General features: G+C 44.7%; 1 long non-coding RNA gene across 1 annotated transcript in view; it reads right to left on the bottom strand.

Annotated features, from left to right (window-relative positions):
- Nucleotides 1–840, bottom strand: part of LOC114591577 (uncharacterized) — a 70,009-nt gene extending 69,169 nt beyond the window's left edge. The window contains exon 1 of the long non-coding RNA XR_003705295.2: nucleotides 133–840. This is a non-coding gene — a long non-coding RNA (uncharacterized LOC114591577). The remainder of the gene's footprint in view (nucleotides 1–132) is intronic.
- Between the last annotated feature and the right edge of the window lie 12,642 nt (nucleotides 841–13,482).

The following is a 13,482-nucleotide window of genomic DNA, read 5'->3' as shown; positions in this document are numbered from 1 at the left end:
GCCGGGCTTCGTGGGTTTCGCCTCCCCGCTGGAGCCCCTCCGACCGGCGAGGTCGCTGGCAGCCACCTGACAAGCCTCTTCAGCGCGCGCCAGGCTCTGCGCCAGAGCGAGGGCGGGAACGCAAAGTCCTACCTTGAGCGCCTTCGCGGCCAGCCCCGGTTGCTGCCGCCGCCTCCGCCTCCGCCGCCTTGTCTTCTGCTGCCGAGGGGAAGAAGGGAGTGCGACCCCCCCCCCTCCTCTCCACCTGCCCTTGCGCTGCCGCCGCTTCTGCCGGGCACTCTGGCAGGGAGAGGGAGTGGGGCCGCTCTCTGGCGCGCTCTTCCTCCCTCCCTTCCTCCCCGCTGTTATTTTGCAGCCTGCAGTAACGAGCTCTTTCTGTCATTCCTTCTCCTCGCAACTCTCTCCGGCGCGGTGCTTCTATCTCTCTCTCTGCCTGCCTCTGTCTCTCTTTCCCTTTCACATAGTAGGAGCTGCGGCTGCTGCTGCTGCCGCTCAAGAGCCGCGCGGCCGGCAGGGGAACGTTCCGTCCGAGAGAACAAAGCGGCCAGTGGCAGGCACCGCCGGCCCGCCAGCCAGCCAATGAGCAGCCGCGAATGGCATCAAAGGGGAGCTTTACCTGAGCTCCATCCTTGCCAAGGGCTCTGGGCGGAGGGAGGAGGAGGAAATAAATAGATAAATAAATAAATAAATAAAAAGGAAGGAAGGAAGGAAGGAGAGGGGGCCTTTCTTAGGAAGTAAGCGGGGGTGGGACATAGGAGGAAAGAGAGAGCGCTAGGTTTGGTGTCAAAGCAAAAGTGATGCCGGATGCCCCCTAAATTATGGAGGGTGCTCCCCTCTCCCTTTTCCGCCTCCTCGCAGCCTCTATGCCCCCCTTTCCCCCTCTTCGGCTGACTCAGGCAGGGCAAGAGGAGATTGATATGGTAATAAGACCGGGGTGGCCATACTTTCTCATTACTGTGGTAACAGAGGGGGGTAAGGGAGTTCAGGACAAAGGCCGTCAGCGAGGAGAACAAAACCAATGGCTCGCCCTGGAATGTCTGCCATTTCTCTCTCTCTCTCTCTCTCTCCCTTCCTCCTCCTCCTCTTGCTCTAGGTTTCTTTTTTTTTAATTGAAAGCGCCCATTTGCAAGCCACAAAGGGACAAGTCCGCCGCGGGAGGGGAAAGAAGAGATGAGGAGGGAGGAATCTTCTTGCCTTAACGCTGCCTGCCCTGAAAGCTTCCCCCTTCATAAAACATGTAGTAAATGTCAATACACACAAGCTCGTTAAAGTTACCCCACACGGCGTTTTAAAAGGGAAAAATGCTGTGTGTGTGTCTATTGAAGGGGGGTGGGTGGGTGGAATTAGGTTATTGGAAATGAGTTTCGCTTCCTACCCACCCACCCTTTGCCCATCCATTCAATCTTCCCACCCAGCTAGTAGTCCAGTGGCTCTAAAAGCCTCCCCCCCTTTTTTTACTCATTGGAAAAGGGCCCTCTCTCCCCCATTAAATCATGGTAAGCTTAAGGAAGATAAAGTGGGTGGGAAACAGGAGTAGCTACACTGGTTGTCCCAACTCAAGAGGGGAGTATTGGTGGCAAACAGGAGCCTGTGGAAGCTTCATGGTGGAAACTCCCTTCTAAAAGCAGTTGCTCAAGTTAAAACTACCCTTCCTTAGCTGCAAAGGCAGGGGGGCATCCCCTCCCCACCCTGTCACCACCAGCCTCTCTGATGTCCATCCCCCACCCCAACCTTTTTACTGGATCACTGCTGCCAGGGCCAGTCTAAGGATAAGTAGCGTTCTGGGAAGGAGAGTCTTTTACACACACACACCCCCATTTTTTTCATTGTTGCCAATTTGTGGCTTGTGCGGGATTGTAAAGCCTAGCAGTGTAAGAGGCCTGACTGTTCCCAGACATTCCCAGGAATGTCCACAAAAACAGTCATGAGCTGCCTCTCAACAAATTTGTACTACTAGTCACTTCAGCTCACTCCCAAGGCTAGCCCTTTCTGCTGCAACTCTGCTGCTGCTGTCATAGCAAATGTGCCTCCCAGACATTTTAGACTACAGTTCCCAGTATCCCTGACTACCAGCTATGCTGGCTGGGGCTGATGGGACTTGTTGGCAAACAACATTTGCAGGGCACCATGTTAGCTACCCTGATGCAGTAGGGACATATCACATATTAGGGACTCATGTAAATTCATTAATTGTAGGTTTGGTTGGAAGAGCGATTTTAATTCACTCTTTCATTTCTGTTTGCTGTTTTGGTCACTCGCCTGTGATTGAGCCTAGTGCTGGGTATACCTGGGGACATGGATCCAGCTGCTCCCAATCTGAAGTGTAGCATTGCTGGAAGTTATTCGTGGGAATGTACTACACTGTTTAATGTTCACAATGTGGTGTTCATCATATTGGAGAGATGTGGCAAGTTTAAGCATCAGTTTGTACATCATCCTTGAAAACGCATGTGCTGAGCAATCGTAAGGATATTTACTCTGAAGAAATCCAACTGAGTTCCATGGAACATTCACTGGTGTTTGGACTCAAAATTGTAAACTTAGAATGTGGTGAACAGAGAGGAGAAAAATGCTATCCAAAGCCCTCATTCCTCCTTTTCCAGTTAACAGACATGCTTTAAATGCCAATATTGAATAAACTGTGCTGGTCACATGAAAACTCAAGACAGTGGGTTCAAAACATAATTTGCACACCAGTGAACATTTTGTAACTATTGATTCCAGGTATTGTAACTCCTATATGGGTGCAGTTGTGATTGTTGACACAATCCACTTTTGCAGAGAGGTGTGGATCTTGTTGCACCTTCTGCTTAATCTCAGATAGGGATGCAAAGGGAATGTGTCAAGTCTCTCCAGTCCTCTCTGGTGTCTCCTGCTTTCAAGAAGGTGGTATAGGGGGACTGGAGCTGTACACCCGGAGTGCATCTCTGGGTACAAAAAAAAAAAAGTGTTCTCCTTCTGCAGCACAACCCCTCTACCCATCCTTTTATAGGTCCTCTGCTTCCACAGAATGAGTGTGAGTGAGGATCTACCGTATTTTTTGCTCTATAAGACTCACTTTTTCCCTCCTAAAAAGTAAGGGGAAATGTGTGTGCGTCTTATGGAGCGAATGCAGGCTGCGCAGCTATCCCAGAAGCCAGAACAGCAAGAGGGATAGCTGCTTTCACTGCGCAGTCATCCCTCTTGCTGTTCTGGCTTCTGAGATTCAGAATATTTTTTTTCTTGTTTTCTTCCTCCAAAAACTAGGTGCGTCTTGTGGTCTGGTGCGTCTTATAGAGCGGAAAATACAGTATGTTGTTGTGTTTTGACTCAGGGCTTGGGCAAATAGGGACCCTCGGTTTCTGGCTAGGGCACAAGAAACTGTCACATATGGTGATTCAGAGACATGTCCACAAGAAAAAAAAGAGTTAACTGCAGTGACTGCAGTTAACTATCTGTAACTGCAGTGACTGGGTTGGGGTTAAGGGCTGTAGCTCAGTGATCTAGCATATGTTTTGCATGCAAATAGTTCTCCTAGGTTCAGTCCCTGGCATCTCCAGGTAGAGCTGAGAAAGGCTTCTCTCTGTAACTCTGTGGAGCCACTGATAGTCAGTGTCAGCAGCAGCACATAAGTGGGCAGAGTGGCAGGAGCACCCTTCTGGTGGTGACACTGTGCTCACCAGGAAGGCAAAAGGCAGCTGTGAGGTCATACAAGTCATAAAATCATTGATTTGGAAGGGACCCTTGTCCAACCCCCTGCAATGCAGGAATATGTAGCGGTTCCTCCAGGGATCGAACCTGCAACCTTGACACTATCAGACCATGTTCTAACCAGCTGAGCTATCCAGGCTGAGCTCTGTGAACACCTGTGGGGCTGCCACCACTCTGCATCATGCACAGTAGATAGCAGATGAATCAATGGGATGAGGCAGCTTCCTGTGCTAATCATTACCATTGATCTGCAAGTGGGAAGAACTACAATAATTGTATTTTGATAAAGCCCATAACTGTTGATGAGTTCAATCGCAGAGCTTACATTTGACATACAGTATACAGGTTGCTGCTTTTAGGGACTGCACTGTTGTATCTGGGACGCCCTGTTAGCTGTGTGCCCATAGGAGAAGGGGCAGGATGAAACTAGTGCAATGCAAGCTGAAGGGAAGGGACATACAAACCGTGCAGAAGTTAATTGTGAAGCACTTGGGGGTATAATTGACATGCTTTGCCCCTGGGCATCATAACTCTCCTTATCTAATGATATTAGTTGGCTGCAGGCTCTCCTCTGATTCTGCCTAGAGGCTAAATCTGGCCTATATTTTTCCAGTTTTAACATGTCAGCAACTTCTCTCCTGGAGACCAAAACACTGTCCCATCAATGCTCACATGCTCTAGGCACCAGCCAGGAGACAGGGTGGGCTAGTGATGGTGACCAAATGCTAATAATAATTCTGTTTGTGCAGTACTATTAACACAATGGCCCAAGCACAATGGAGAACTTTACTTAGGTTGGTGGAGTGGGGACACCCAGGTCTGCAAGCTCACTATCCCAGCGTGGAGAAATGAGGCTATATTTCAGAATATGCTTAAGGAAGTTTATACAAACTTAATTCTCTTTATCTATACCAGCATAAAGATCTTATGAGTTTTGCTGGAGCCAAACCATTCTAAACAGTGAGTTGCTGGTTCAGGCTTTGCTCTAATACCTACAGTTCAAACAACGTAGAGGTGCACCACCATTTATGACATGCACTCTGAAGAACTACAAATCCCACAGTTCCCTTTGGCAGGTAGGTAGAAGCCCAAAGGGTGTGGCATTTGACTGCCAGTAGGAAGAAGTGACAGATGCCATCATAATCAGGGACGCTGCAATCCCAGCCCATGCTGCTGATACGATTGAATGGCTCCAGAACATATATGAGTAAATTAGGGAGCAATCCTAACCTCTTCCCCAGCCCAGAAGGGCATTACAGAACAGCAGAGCCACCACAGGATCTGCAGCCCTTCGGCACATTTTGGTTGGGGTGAAAGGTGAGGGGGCGCTGTGGCAGCCTGGAGCTGATGCAGCTCTTGCATCTGGGTCTGGTCAATTCCATCATTTTATTAATTTGTTTTATTTATTAAATTTCTTCACCCAAGGATGACAGGGTTGTTTTACAATATAATCATGTCATGGAAGGAAGGCATGCACAGGATCCAACTGATTCTAAGCTGGCTCAGCACCATTCCTGGAAAGCCCCATTTCAGGACTTCCCAATAGTAGCAGTTCTGCCAATCCACTGACTCATTCAGCAGTGGAAGGGAGAGTACTGTACCAGCAGCTGGCAGGAGGCCAGCAGGGCTGAGCAAAGAGACACCTTCACCCAATCCAACACTGCTGCCCCCAGCCCAACACAATGTCTGGATTGCTCCACTGCCCCGGGGCCTCTGGTCTCCAAATTGTGTAGAAAAACCGATACACTTAGGGAGAGGGAAGGCACACAAAAGGTGTTGGCATGTATATAACATACCCTACGGATGTGTCTAGGCATAAATACAAATCAGCCACTCACAAATGCAAAGAGGCTAAACAAAGGGATCTAAAGCTGAGAGGCACAATGTAATCTTCCTTAAAACAAAAAACACCCTATAGGCAAGCCCTTTGGGTGGGTATGATCCTTGGGTACTAGCCATCAGCAAACGTGGCACTAAATGTCAAAGCTCTGCCCCAAAGGATTTTGCAATTTGAAATCAACAAGTGGGGGAAACAACAGAAGGAGTGGAGGGTGTGATAAGGGTAGCAAGGGATGAATGCGAACAACTGATGAATGTGAACAAATGCAGTTACACGTACTTAAACTTGTTTACAGCTGGGGATGAGGATTAAAGAATTAAGCCAAAGCCCTTATGGAATAGATGAGTTTTGAAGAGGAACACGTGGAAATGAGTTACAGGCATATGGGGCAGTGTGAGACAATGGGCAGAGTCAACTGAGAGAACAGTAGACTTTAGGGCAGAGAGTCCTGGGAGAGAATATACTGGAGAACAAGCATGGGCATAGCCAAGATTTTTGTTGGGGGGGGCACAGGCCATTTGTTGAGGGGGGGCAGAACCTCAGTTTGCGATGTATTTTTATTGATTTGCGGGGGCAGCTGTCCCTCCCTGCCCCCCCGACTATGCCCATAAAAAAAGGGCAAAGGCTGTGTGAAGAACCTTAAAGACAGACAATGAGTCTGTGTAGTGTGTGAAAGGAAAAGAAAAGCAGGGTAGGGATTCGAGGAGGACTGTGTGACTGGATAAGTCACAGAAAAAGCTCTCCCTATAGAGGTGAGAGGACTGAGGTGTGACATGGGGAGGCCAAAGATGTTTCAGTAGTTAAAAGTAGGAGATGAATAGGAGCATAAACCAGAGAAATTCTACAGGTATGAGGTGATGAAGGGGCAGGTAATGACCCACTGTCCTGACCCAGCAGTAGTAATGGCCTAGGAAATGCTAAGGAAAACAATGAAGCCACCACACTGGAATTTTAAAAAAGAAACCAGTGAATGCCTAAGTTGCATCCTATTTGGATTACTGTAATGTGCTCTACATGGAGCTGCTTTGAAAACTTCTCCAAAACTTCTACTGGCTCAAAGAGCTGCAGCCAGATTGTTGACCAGGGTTGGTTATAGGGCACATAAGACACCATTGCTGGAACAGCTCCACTGCCTCCGGGTCTGTTTCTAGGCACAATTCACCTATAAAGCACCACATGGCTTAGGTTCAAGCTATCTGAAAGACCATATTCCTTCATATGAACCTGCCCAGGTTTTGAGATAATCAGGGAAAGCCCTTCTTTCCATCCCGCTACCCTCATGGGCATGCTTGATGGGGACGTGGGAAACGGGCTTCTCGGTGGCTGCTCCTAGACTTCGGACCTCCATCCCTAGAGAAGCTAGGCTGGCTCCCTCCTTGTTGTCCTTCCACCGGCAGGTGAAGATCTTCTTGTTCCAGCAGGCTTTTCTGAACTGACTACTTTTAATTAAAGGGCTGGTGCCATGCTGGTTTTATTGTAACTATTAGCATGTTTAAATCAGTTTTTGTTATATGTATATAGTTTTAATTCTATATACATATAGAATTTGTATTTAATGATTGATTTTTCTTGCTTTTATCTGTAATCTGCCTTGTGTCCCGCCAGGTGGTATATAAATGAATATAATAATGATGAATAAATGAAACACCCTGGGCTAGGTTCCACAAATTTATGGCCTGGTTCAGATGTACATTTTCTGGGAACCATGGTTTAGTAGCACTTAAAGAGTGATGGGTGATGACTCAAAGGGACAGGATATACAGCCTTAAATTCTGTTTATACTACTAAGTGAAAGCAGAGTTGAGTTTACAAAATGGGGAACTGGTTTAACTTTTGGTTAACTAATGGGGATCTTAAACCATGTTCAAACTGTGGGAACCAAACTAACTAGGATGATCACACCAACACCCCAGGACACAAAGTGAGGAGGCGAAAGGAGAAGCATGCCATCCAAATGCTTGTTTCCAGCTTGTTAACCTATTATTTAACAAGCCAGAAAATGTATATCTGAATGGGGATCAGTTCACGGATCAGGAGACGTTGAAATTGTGGGCTGATTGGGACAACCTGTATTCTGGAGGTGAGTAATTGCGTGACTGATGGACAGTCCTATATTCATTTAAAGAAAGAAAAAAGCTACTTTCATTGTTTTTAAGCATAACTTGGAAAGAGAGAGAGAGATAGATTATTCTTTCAAAAAGCTTTTAAGAAGTACATATACGTTTTGTGGGTCTCACTTTTACCTACTGGCAGGCTTGGGAAAGTGGCAAGCATGAAATATATACTTTTTTAAAAGGACCTTATTTCAGGGCAGCCTTCCAGATCCAGTATCCTTGTTTGTGGGGAAAGAGTACTGGATATTTGTGGTGGTGTCATACCTGTTTATTTACAAAAATACGGCCTGAGCAGGTGGGAACCCAGTAGGCACACAGACTGGTGCTGTTAATCCAAAAGCAGTGTTATTCTAGCATCCCAAGATTCTAAAGGGAGATAAGGGAGCCAGAAACCTCTTAGCAGCCTTTCTCTGCTGGCTCCAAAGCCCAAAATTCTTTCCCTTTGTCTGATCAAAATTCAGACTGTACATGCTGTTCCTTTCAGCTTCCACCCTGTTGGTAGGTGTGGTGCTAAGGTACTTTCAACAATGGGTTTTTAGGTAAAGATAAGGCATTAAGGAAACAACTATTGTTCAACAGCACATAGGGTAGCAAAGCCTTCCAGTGAGACAGAATTTAGAAAGTGAGGGTTATCTCTTGCCACAGTTGAGCAGCATGAGCTAAAACAGTGTAATTCTGAAAGTTATAATGTTCTTAATAAATGGATTGTGCTGAAGTTCCCTTGTCCAGTCGTCACAGTGTTTTCACCAATCCAATTCAAATTTACGAGATTCATCTCAAAAGTTTTGAGACAAGCTAAACTGCTCACGAAGCCTGGAGTTCCATACACACTGTCTTGGGAGCAAGTCTCACTGACCTCAGTGGTACTTTCTTATAAGTAGCCAAACCTCATATTACACTGTAAAATGTCCTATAGTATAGAAGTTACCATAGTGGCATGGGAGGTGCTTTTCTGCCGCGTCATCCAGTGTTGCTGCTATCATCTTTAAAGACCCAACTCCACTGGTAAGATTAGAGGTGACAATTGGGCTATAATGAAAGACCATAGGAAGCTGCCTTATGCTGAGTCAGACCATTGGTCCAACTTGCTCAGTATTGTCTACACTGATTGGCCTTAGCTCTCCAGAATTTTAGGCAGGGGACATTCCAGTTCTATTTGGACGTGCCAAGGACTTAGCCTGGGATCTTTTGCATGCAAAGCAGACAGAAGTGTGAGATTCTAGGGGTTCCAGGTGAGGCACAGTGGAGACTGTGGTGTCTTTATGATATGTGGTTTATTTACACACACATACAACCTGAGCCTATGATGGTGGAGCTCACAGCATCAACAGCCCAAGACATAGCTGTCCACAGTTCCCTTTTTAAAAGGGAAATTCCCTTATTCCGAATAGTATTCCTTGCAAGAAAAGGGAAAAGTTGACAGCTATGCCCCAAGAGGGCCATGCTTCCCCCATAGCTGCAGTCTTGGAGCCAAGCAGAAATCAAACACCATTCTGTCTCTCTGGCTTCCCAGTTTGCTGATTTGCTTCTAGCTCACATCACTCCAAAATTCTCTGCTTAAAACTCTGGCTTTGTCCTTCTAACTATCCACAAGTTGTGGGAGAGGGTCCCACCCATTTGCCGTCTCACACAGAGCCCCTACCTTTGTTACCTTAACCATTACCCCACCAGGAAGCCAGCCTGACTATTCCAAGAATTAGAAGGGGGGCTCAGGTATTAGAAGGGTCTCAGCATTCAACTACTCCCCCCCCCCAACAACTTGAAACAAGATAGATTAGATAGATAGATAGATAGATAGATAGATAGATAGATAGATAGATAGAGATAGATAGATAGATGATAGATAGATAGATAGATAGATAGATAGATAGATAGATAGATAGATAGATAGATATAGATATGGACATTGATACATGTTCTTCCCATTACTCTTTCCACTGTCTCGATTCAGCTCCCTCGTTGTCTATACCCATTTTTGTGGAAATTTAGATTGCAAGGTCCTTGGGGCAGTGATATATCTTTTTTTGTTTATGTTTCTCTGGAAAGCGCCATGAACACTGGAGGTTTAAATTGGCCTCCATTTTTTCATTTCCATGACCAAAATGCTAATCGCCTAGCATTGAAAAACTGTCTGTCTGTATGATAAATCATTACTGGAATTTTGTTTTAAAAATTCCTCTACTAGTTTGGTTAATCCATAATTTCCTCTAAAATGCATCCACTGCTTTCCTATTTCCTTTGCTACATAAGATTTTTTAAGGGTACACACTGAGGTCTTAACTGAGGTTTTAACTTGTTCCAAACCCACAGGATAGAATTAACAACATGGTTATGCAAAGTCACCTCTTTCTTCTGTGGACTTAATGCCCATATGAGGCACTTCAGTGGATATCTGCAGACCTGCTATACTAGCTATTATTCCTCCTAGCTTCTAACCACACTAACATTACTACAAGTTGAGACAGCCCTGTCTTCAAAGCACTCTGCTGGCGTAAGCTCCAGGAAAAGGATTAGTTTATAGCTTCGTAGACACTGAGGCAATTATGCCTTGTGTGAGAGCTGGGAGCATCTGGATTTGGATAATTTAAGTGATTAGAGAAATCAGGGAAGCAGAAGACATTTTTGGGCAAGGGCAGCTGCTTATTATGCATATATATCCGTCAAAAAGAAGAGACAGAAAAGCATGTAGGCTTGTGGCAGGGTGGGGGGTGGGGAGAGATAAGAGTAGACTTGCCGAAACTGGCTTAAGGGAACAGGAAAGCCACACGAGTTTGCCAGGAATTCTGATACCACGCAGGAAGGATTTTCAAGCTGATTCTATAATAATGGTCAAAGATACAAAGCAAATTCAAGAGTAGGCACGCAAGAGGATTTTTTGACTTTGGTTCATTGGGTAGGCATTTCAAATATGTGCTGGACAGGGAGCTGAAGCAAATGTAGGTAGTGTATAATAATGCATGTTTGCCTCTAAGTGTGTTATGGAAAAGTCAAGTTGGAGATAAAGAACTTACTGGTTACACAGGCCTACATTAGCTGCAGCATATCTTTAGTGGGCAGTTTGCAAATCCAAAGTAATCAGACACAGTGTTAGTATAATATATCCAAATGGCTGGACAGCTTTGGTATTCTGCCAACAACAACAACATCTTAAGGTGGATGTTCACAGTGGAATTTTGGATTAGGCTTCTCACTGCCCACTCAATTTAGTCGCAGGAGACCTCTTACCTTGCATTGTCTTGAATATGGGGTGTGAATTTCTTATGCTCAATGGGGTGAGGACTATCTCAATACCACAGGCCGAGAAAGCCCCTTTTCTTCATCAGTATGAGCCTCCACAGCTTTGCCTGCTAGACATTGCCACTTCACCTCTGCAGGTGGGGTGTTAAATGAACCAAAAGGTTTTAATGAGCCATGGAATTGGAACCAGCTTGTGGGTTCAGTAAATTGTGCGCCAGAGCTAAGGGAAGGTGCATTCAGATCTTGGCTCTCAGCAGCTGGAAGCTTTGGGAGGTGAGAAATGAATGGAAACACTCTGCACTGCCCACCAGAATGCTACTTGAGTTTCCCACTTTGTATGTACAAGCAAAAGGCAGAAGAACATAAAGCATGGAGCATTATGCCGATTCTCTGCCAGTGTGGCACCACCATAGATTTCAGTAGGGCTTTGCTCAGTTGCCCAGGTTCGCAAGGCTGAAGGAAGGGCTTGGCAGAGACCATAGAAGTCCAGCTTCCGTAGTGTGCATGGCCATTTTGAACCCCCAGTGTCAAAGAAGAGAGCACAGAAGGGTCCGTGAAGTTGCCCATCAACAGTGAGCATTGGGACAGCAGGCACACAAGTCACCCCATTATGGTGAGATGTATTGCATTTCTGTCAACAATGGAAGCATTTATTTTCTTTTAAAATGTATTAGTAGTAGTTAAACCTAAATGCAATACAAAATACTTTGACGTTATAACACAATGTTACTATATAATAGTGTTAATTTATATAAATACTATGTAAAGTTATGTAAATATTTCTCTATTTAATGCAGTGTTGAAGCACAGCAGGGAAGAAGACAATCAAACAGCATATGGGATGAAACTAAAGACGATACAAAATATTTCATTTATATCTTTTTTGCATCCTTATGTGGTTAAATTTCTTTAAATCTCAGTATTTTCATATACAATAATAAGTCAGTTTCATTTTAAAATTTCATTTATGGCAGCAAGCACTCTATACTTATATCTGTAACACCCAATTATTTTTTAATATATAAAATTGATGATGTCTATTCATTTCCTCTCTGATAATTTTATAAGCAAGCAATATCACATTTAGCATTTTATTTCTAATTGTTTCCAGATTTTTCTAATTAGTTCAAGCTTCTTTTAAACAGCTTAACTCTGTTTCCATGTTTTAGCATATAATACATTTATAATAGTCGCTTTACACAAAAATCTGTGTTTGGCATTTTCTTATGATATTGTTTCCTTGTGTGCAGTTTAATAAGCCTATCAATTGTCTCACATTTAGCTCTACTTGGAACATGTCCCTGAGAGTTCCTATTACAACGTGTCAAAATGATATTGCCTTTTTGCACCTCCACCACATGGGGGGGGGGGAGAATATTGCCCTCATCTTCATGGCATATTCCATCCCCTGCTTTACTTACCATTTTGTTTCTTCCATTAAGTCTAATACCACCGAACTTCCATTTTGATGCAGTTCTCTTTGTAGGTTATTGCTATATAAATGAGAGAGAAATAAAATGAATAGACAAATACAGTGGTACCTCTGGTTACGTACTTACCGTATTTTTCGCTCTATAACACGCACCAGACCATAACACGCACGTAGTTTTTAGAGGAGGAAAACAAGAAAAAAAATATTCTAAACGAAACAGTGGATGTATGATTTTTGTGGTTCATGCTGTGGCCACAGACATGTGATCTGACAGTGAGTTTGGAGTAGCCCAATGCAAAAATCCCGAGAATCCATGTGGATCCATGCTTTGTAACCACGTTTTTGCACCATTGCGACCCCAGGCAACAGTGGGTGTGTGATTTTTTTGGTGCAAGATGTAGCCATGGACATGCTATGTGATCTGATAGTGAATTTGGGGTGACCCAGTGCAAAAATCCTGAGGATCCATGTGGATCTGTGCTTTGTAACCACGTTTTAAGTGGGGAGGGAAGGAAAAGCACTCAAGGGACAAGGAGCACGCATGGGGTGTGTGGAGAAGGATGCTGCTAATAAGGCTATTTAGCGAGCTGAGTGGGGAGGAGAGAGGGACAGAGAGCCTGCTTGCTTTAAAGGAGCCAACCGGAAATGGTATACCGGTGGTACATGACCCCAGTCAAGTTAGCTAAGATATATCACCTGTCTGATAATAAATGTTGGAAATGTCAAGAGGCAGAAGGGACATTCTTTCACCTCTGGTGGACCTGCCCAAAAGTGAAGGCCTTCTGGGAAATGATTTATAATGAACTTAAAAAGGTATTTAGATATACCTTTCCTAAGAAACCGGAGGCCTTCCTTCTGGGCATGGTGGACCGGAAGGTGTCAAAAAAGGATAGAACCTTGTTTATGTATGCAACTACAGCAGCAAGAATTCTCATCGCAAAGCACTGGAAGACACAAGATTTACCCACACTGGAGGAATGGCAGACGCAGTTGATGGACTATATGGAACTGGCTGAAATGACTGGCAGAATCCGAGATCTGGACGAGGAAATAATAGAGGAGGACTGGAAAAAATTTAAAGACTATTTGCAAAAACATTATAAACTGTATGAATGTTAAGAATGTGCACGATTAGGAAATGTTATGCTTTAGCAATTTGATTAAGTAAA

This window comes from Podarcis muralis, chromosome 2 (genome assembly GCF_964188315.1).
Source record: "Podarcis muralis chromosome 2, rPodMur119.hap1.1, whole genome shotgun sequence".
Lineage (NCBI taxonomy): Eukaryota > Metazoa > Chordata > Lepidosauria > Squamata > Lacertidae > Podarcis > Podarcis muralis.
The sequence above is the reverse complement of the archived record's forward strand: the minus strand, read 5'-3'. Positions and strand labels throughout refer to the sequence as shown.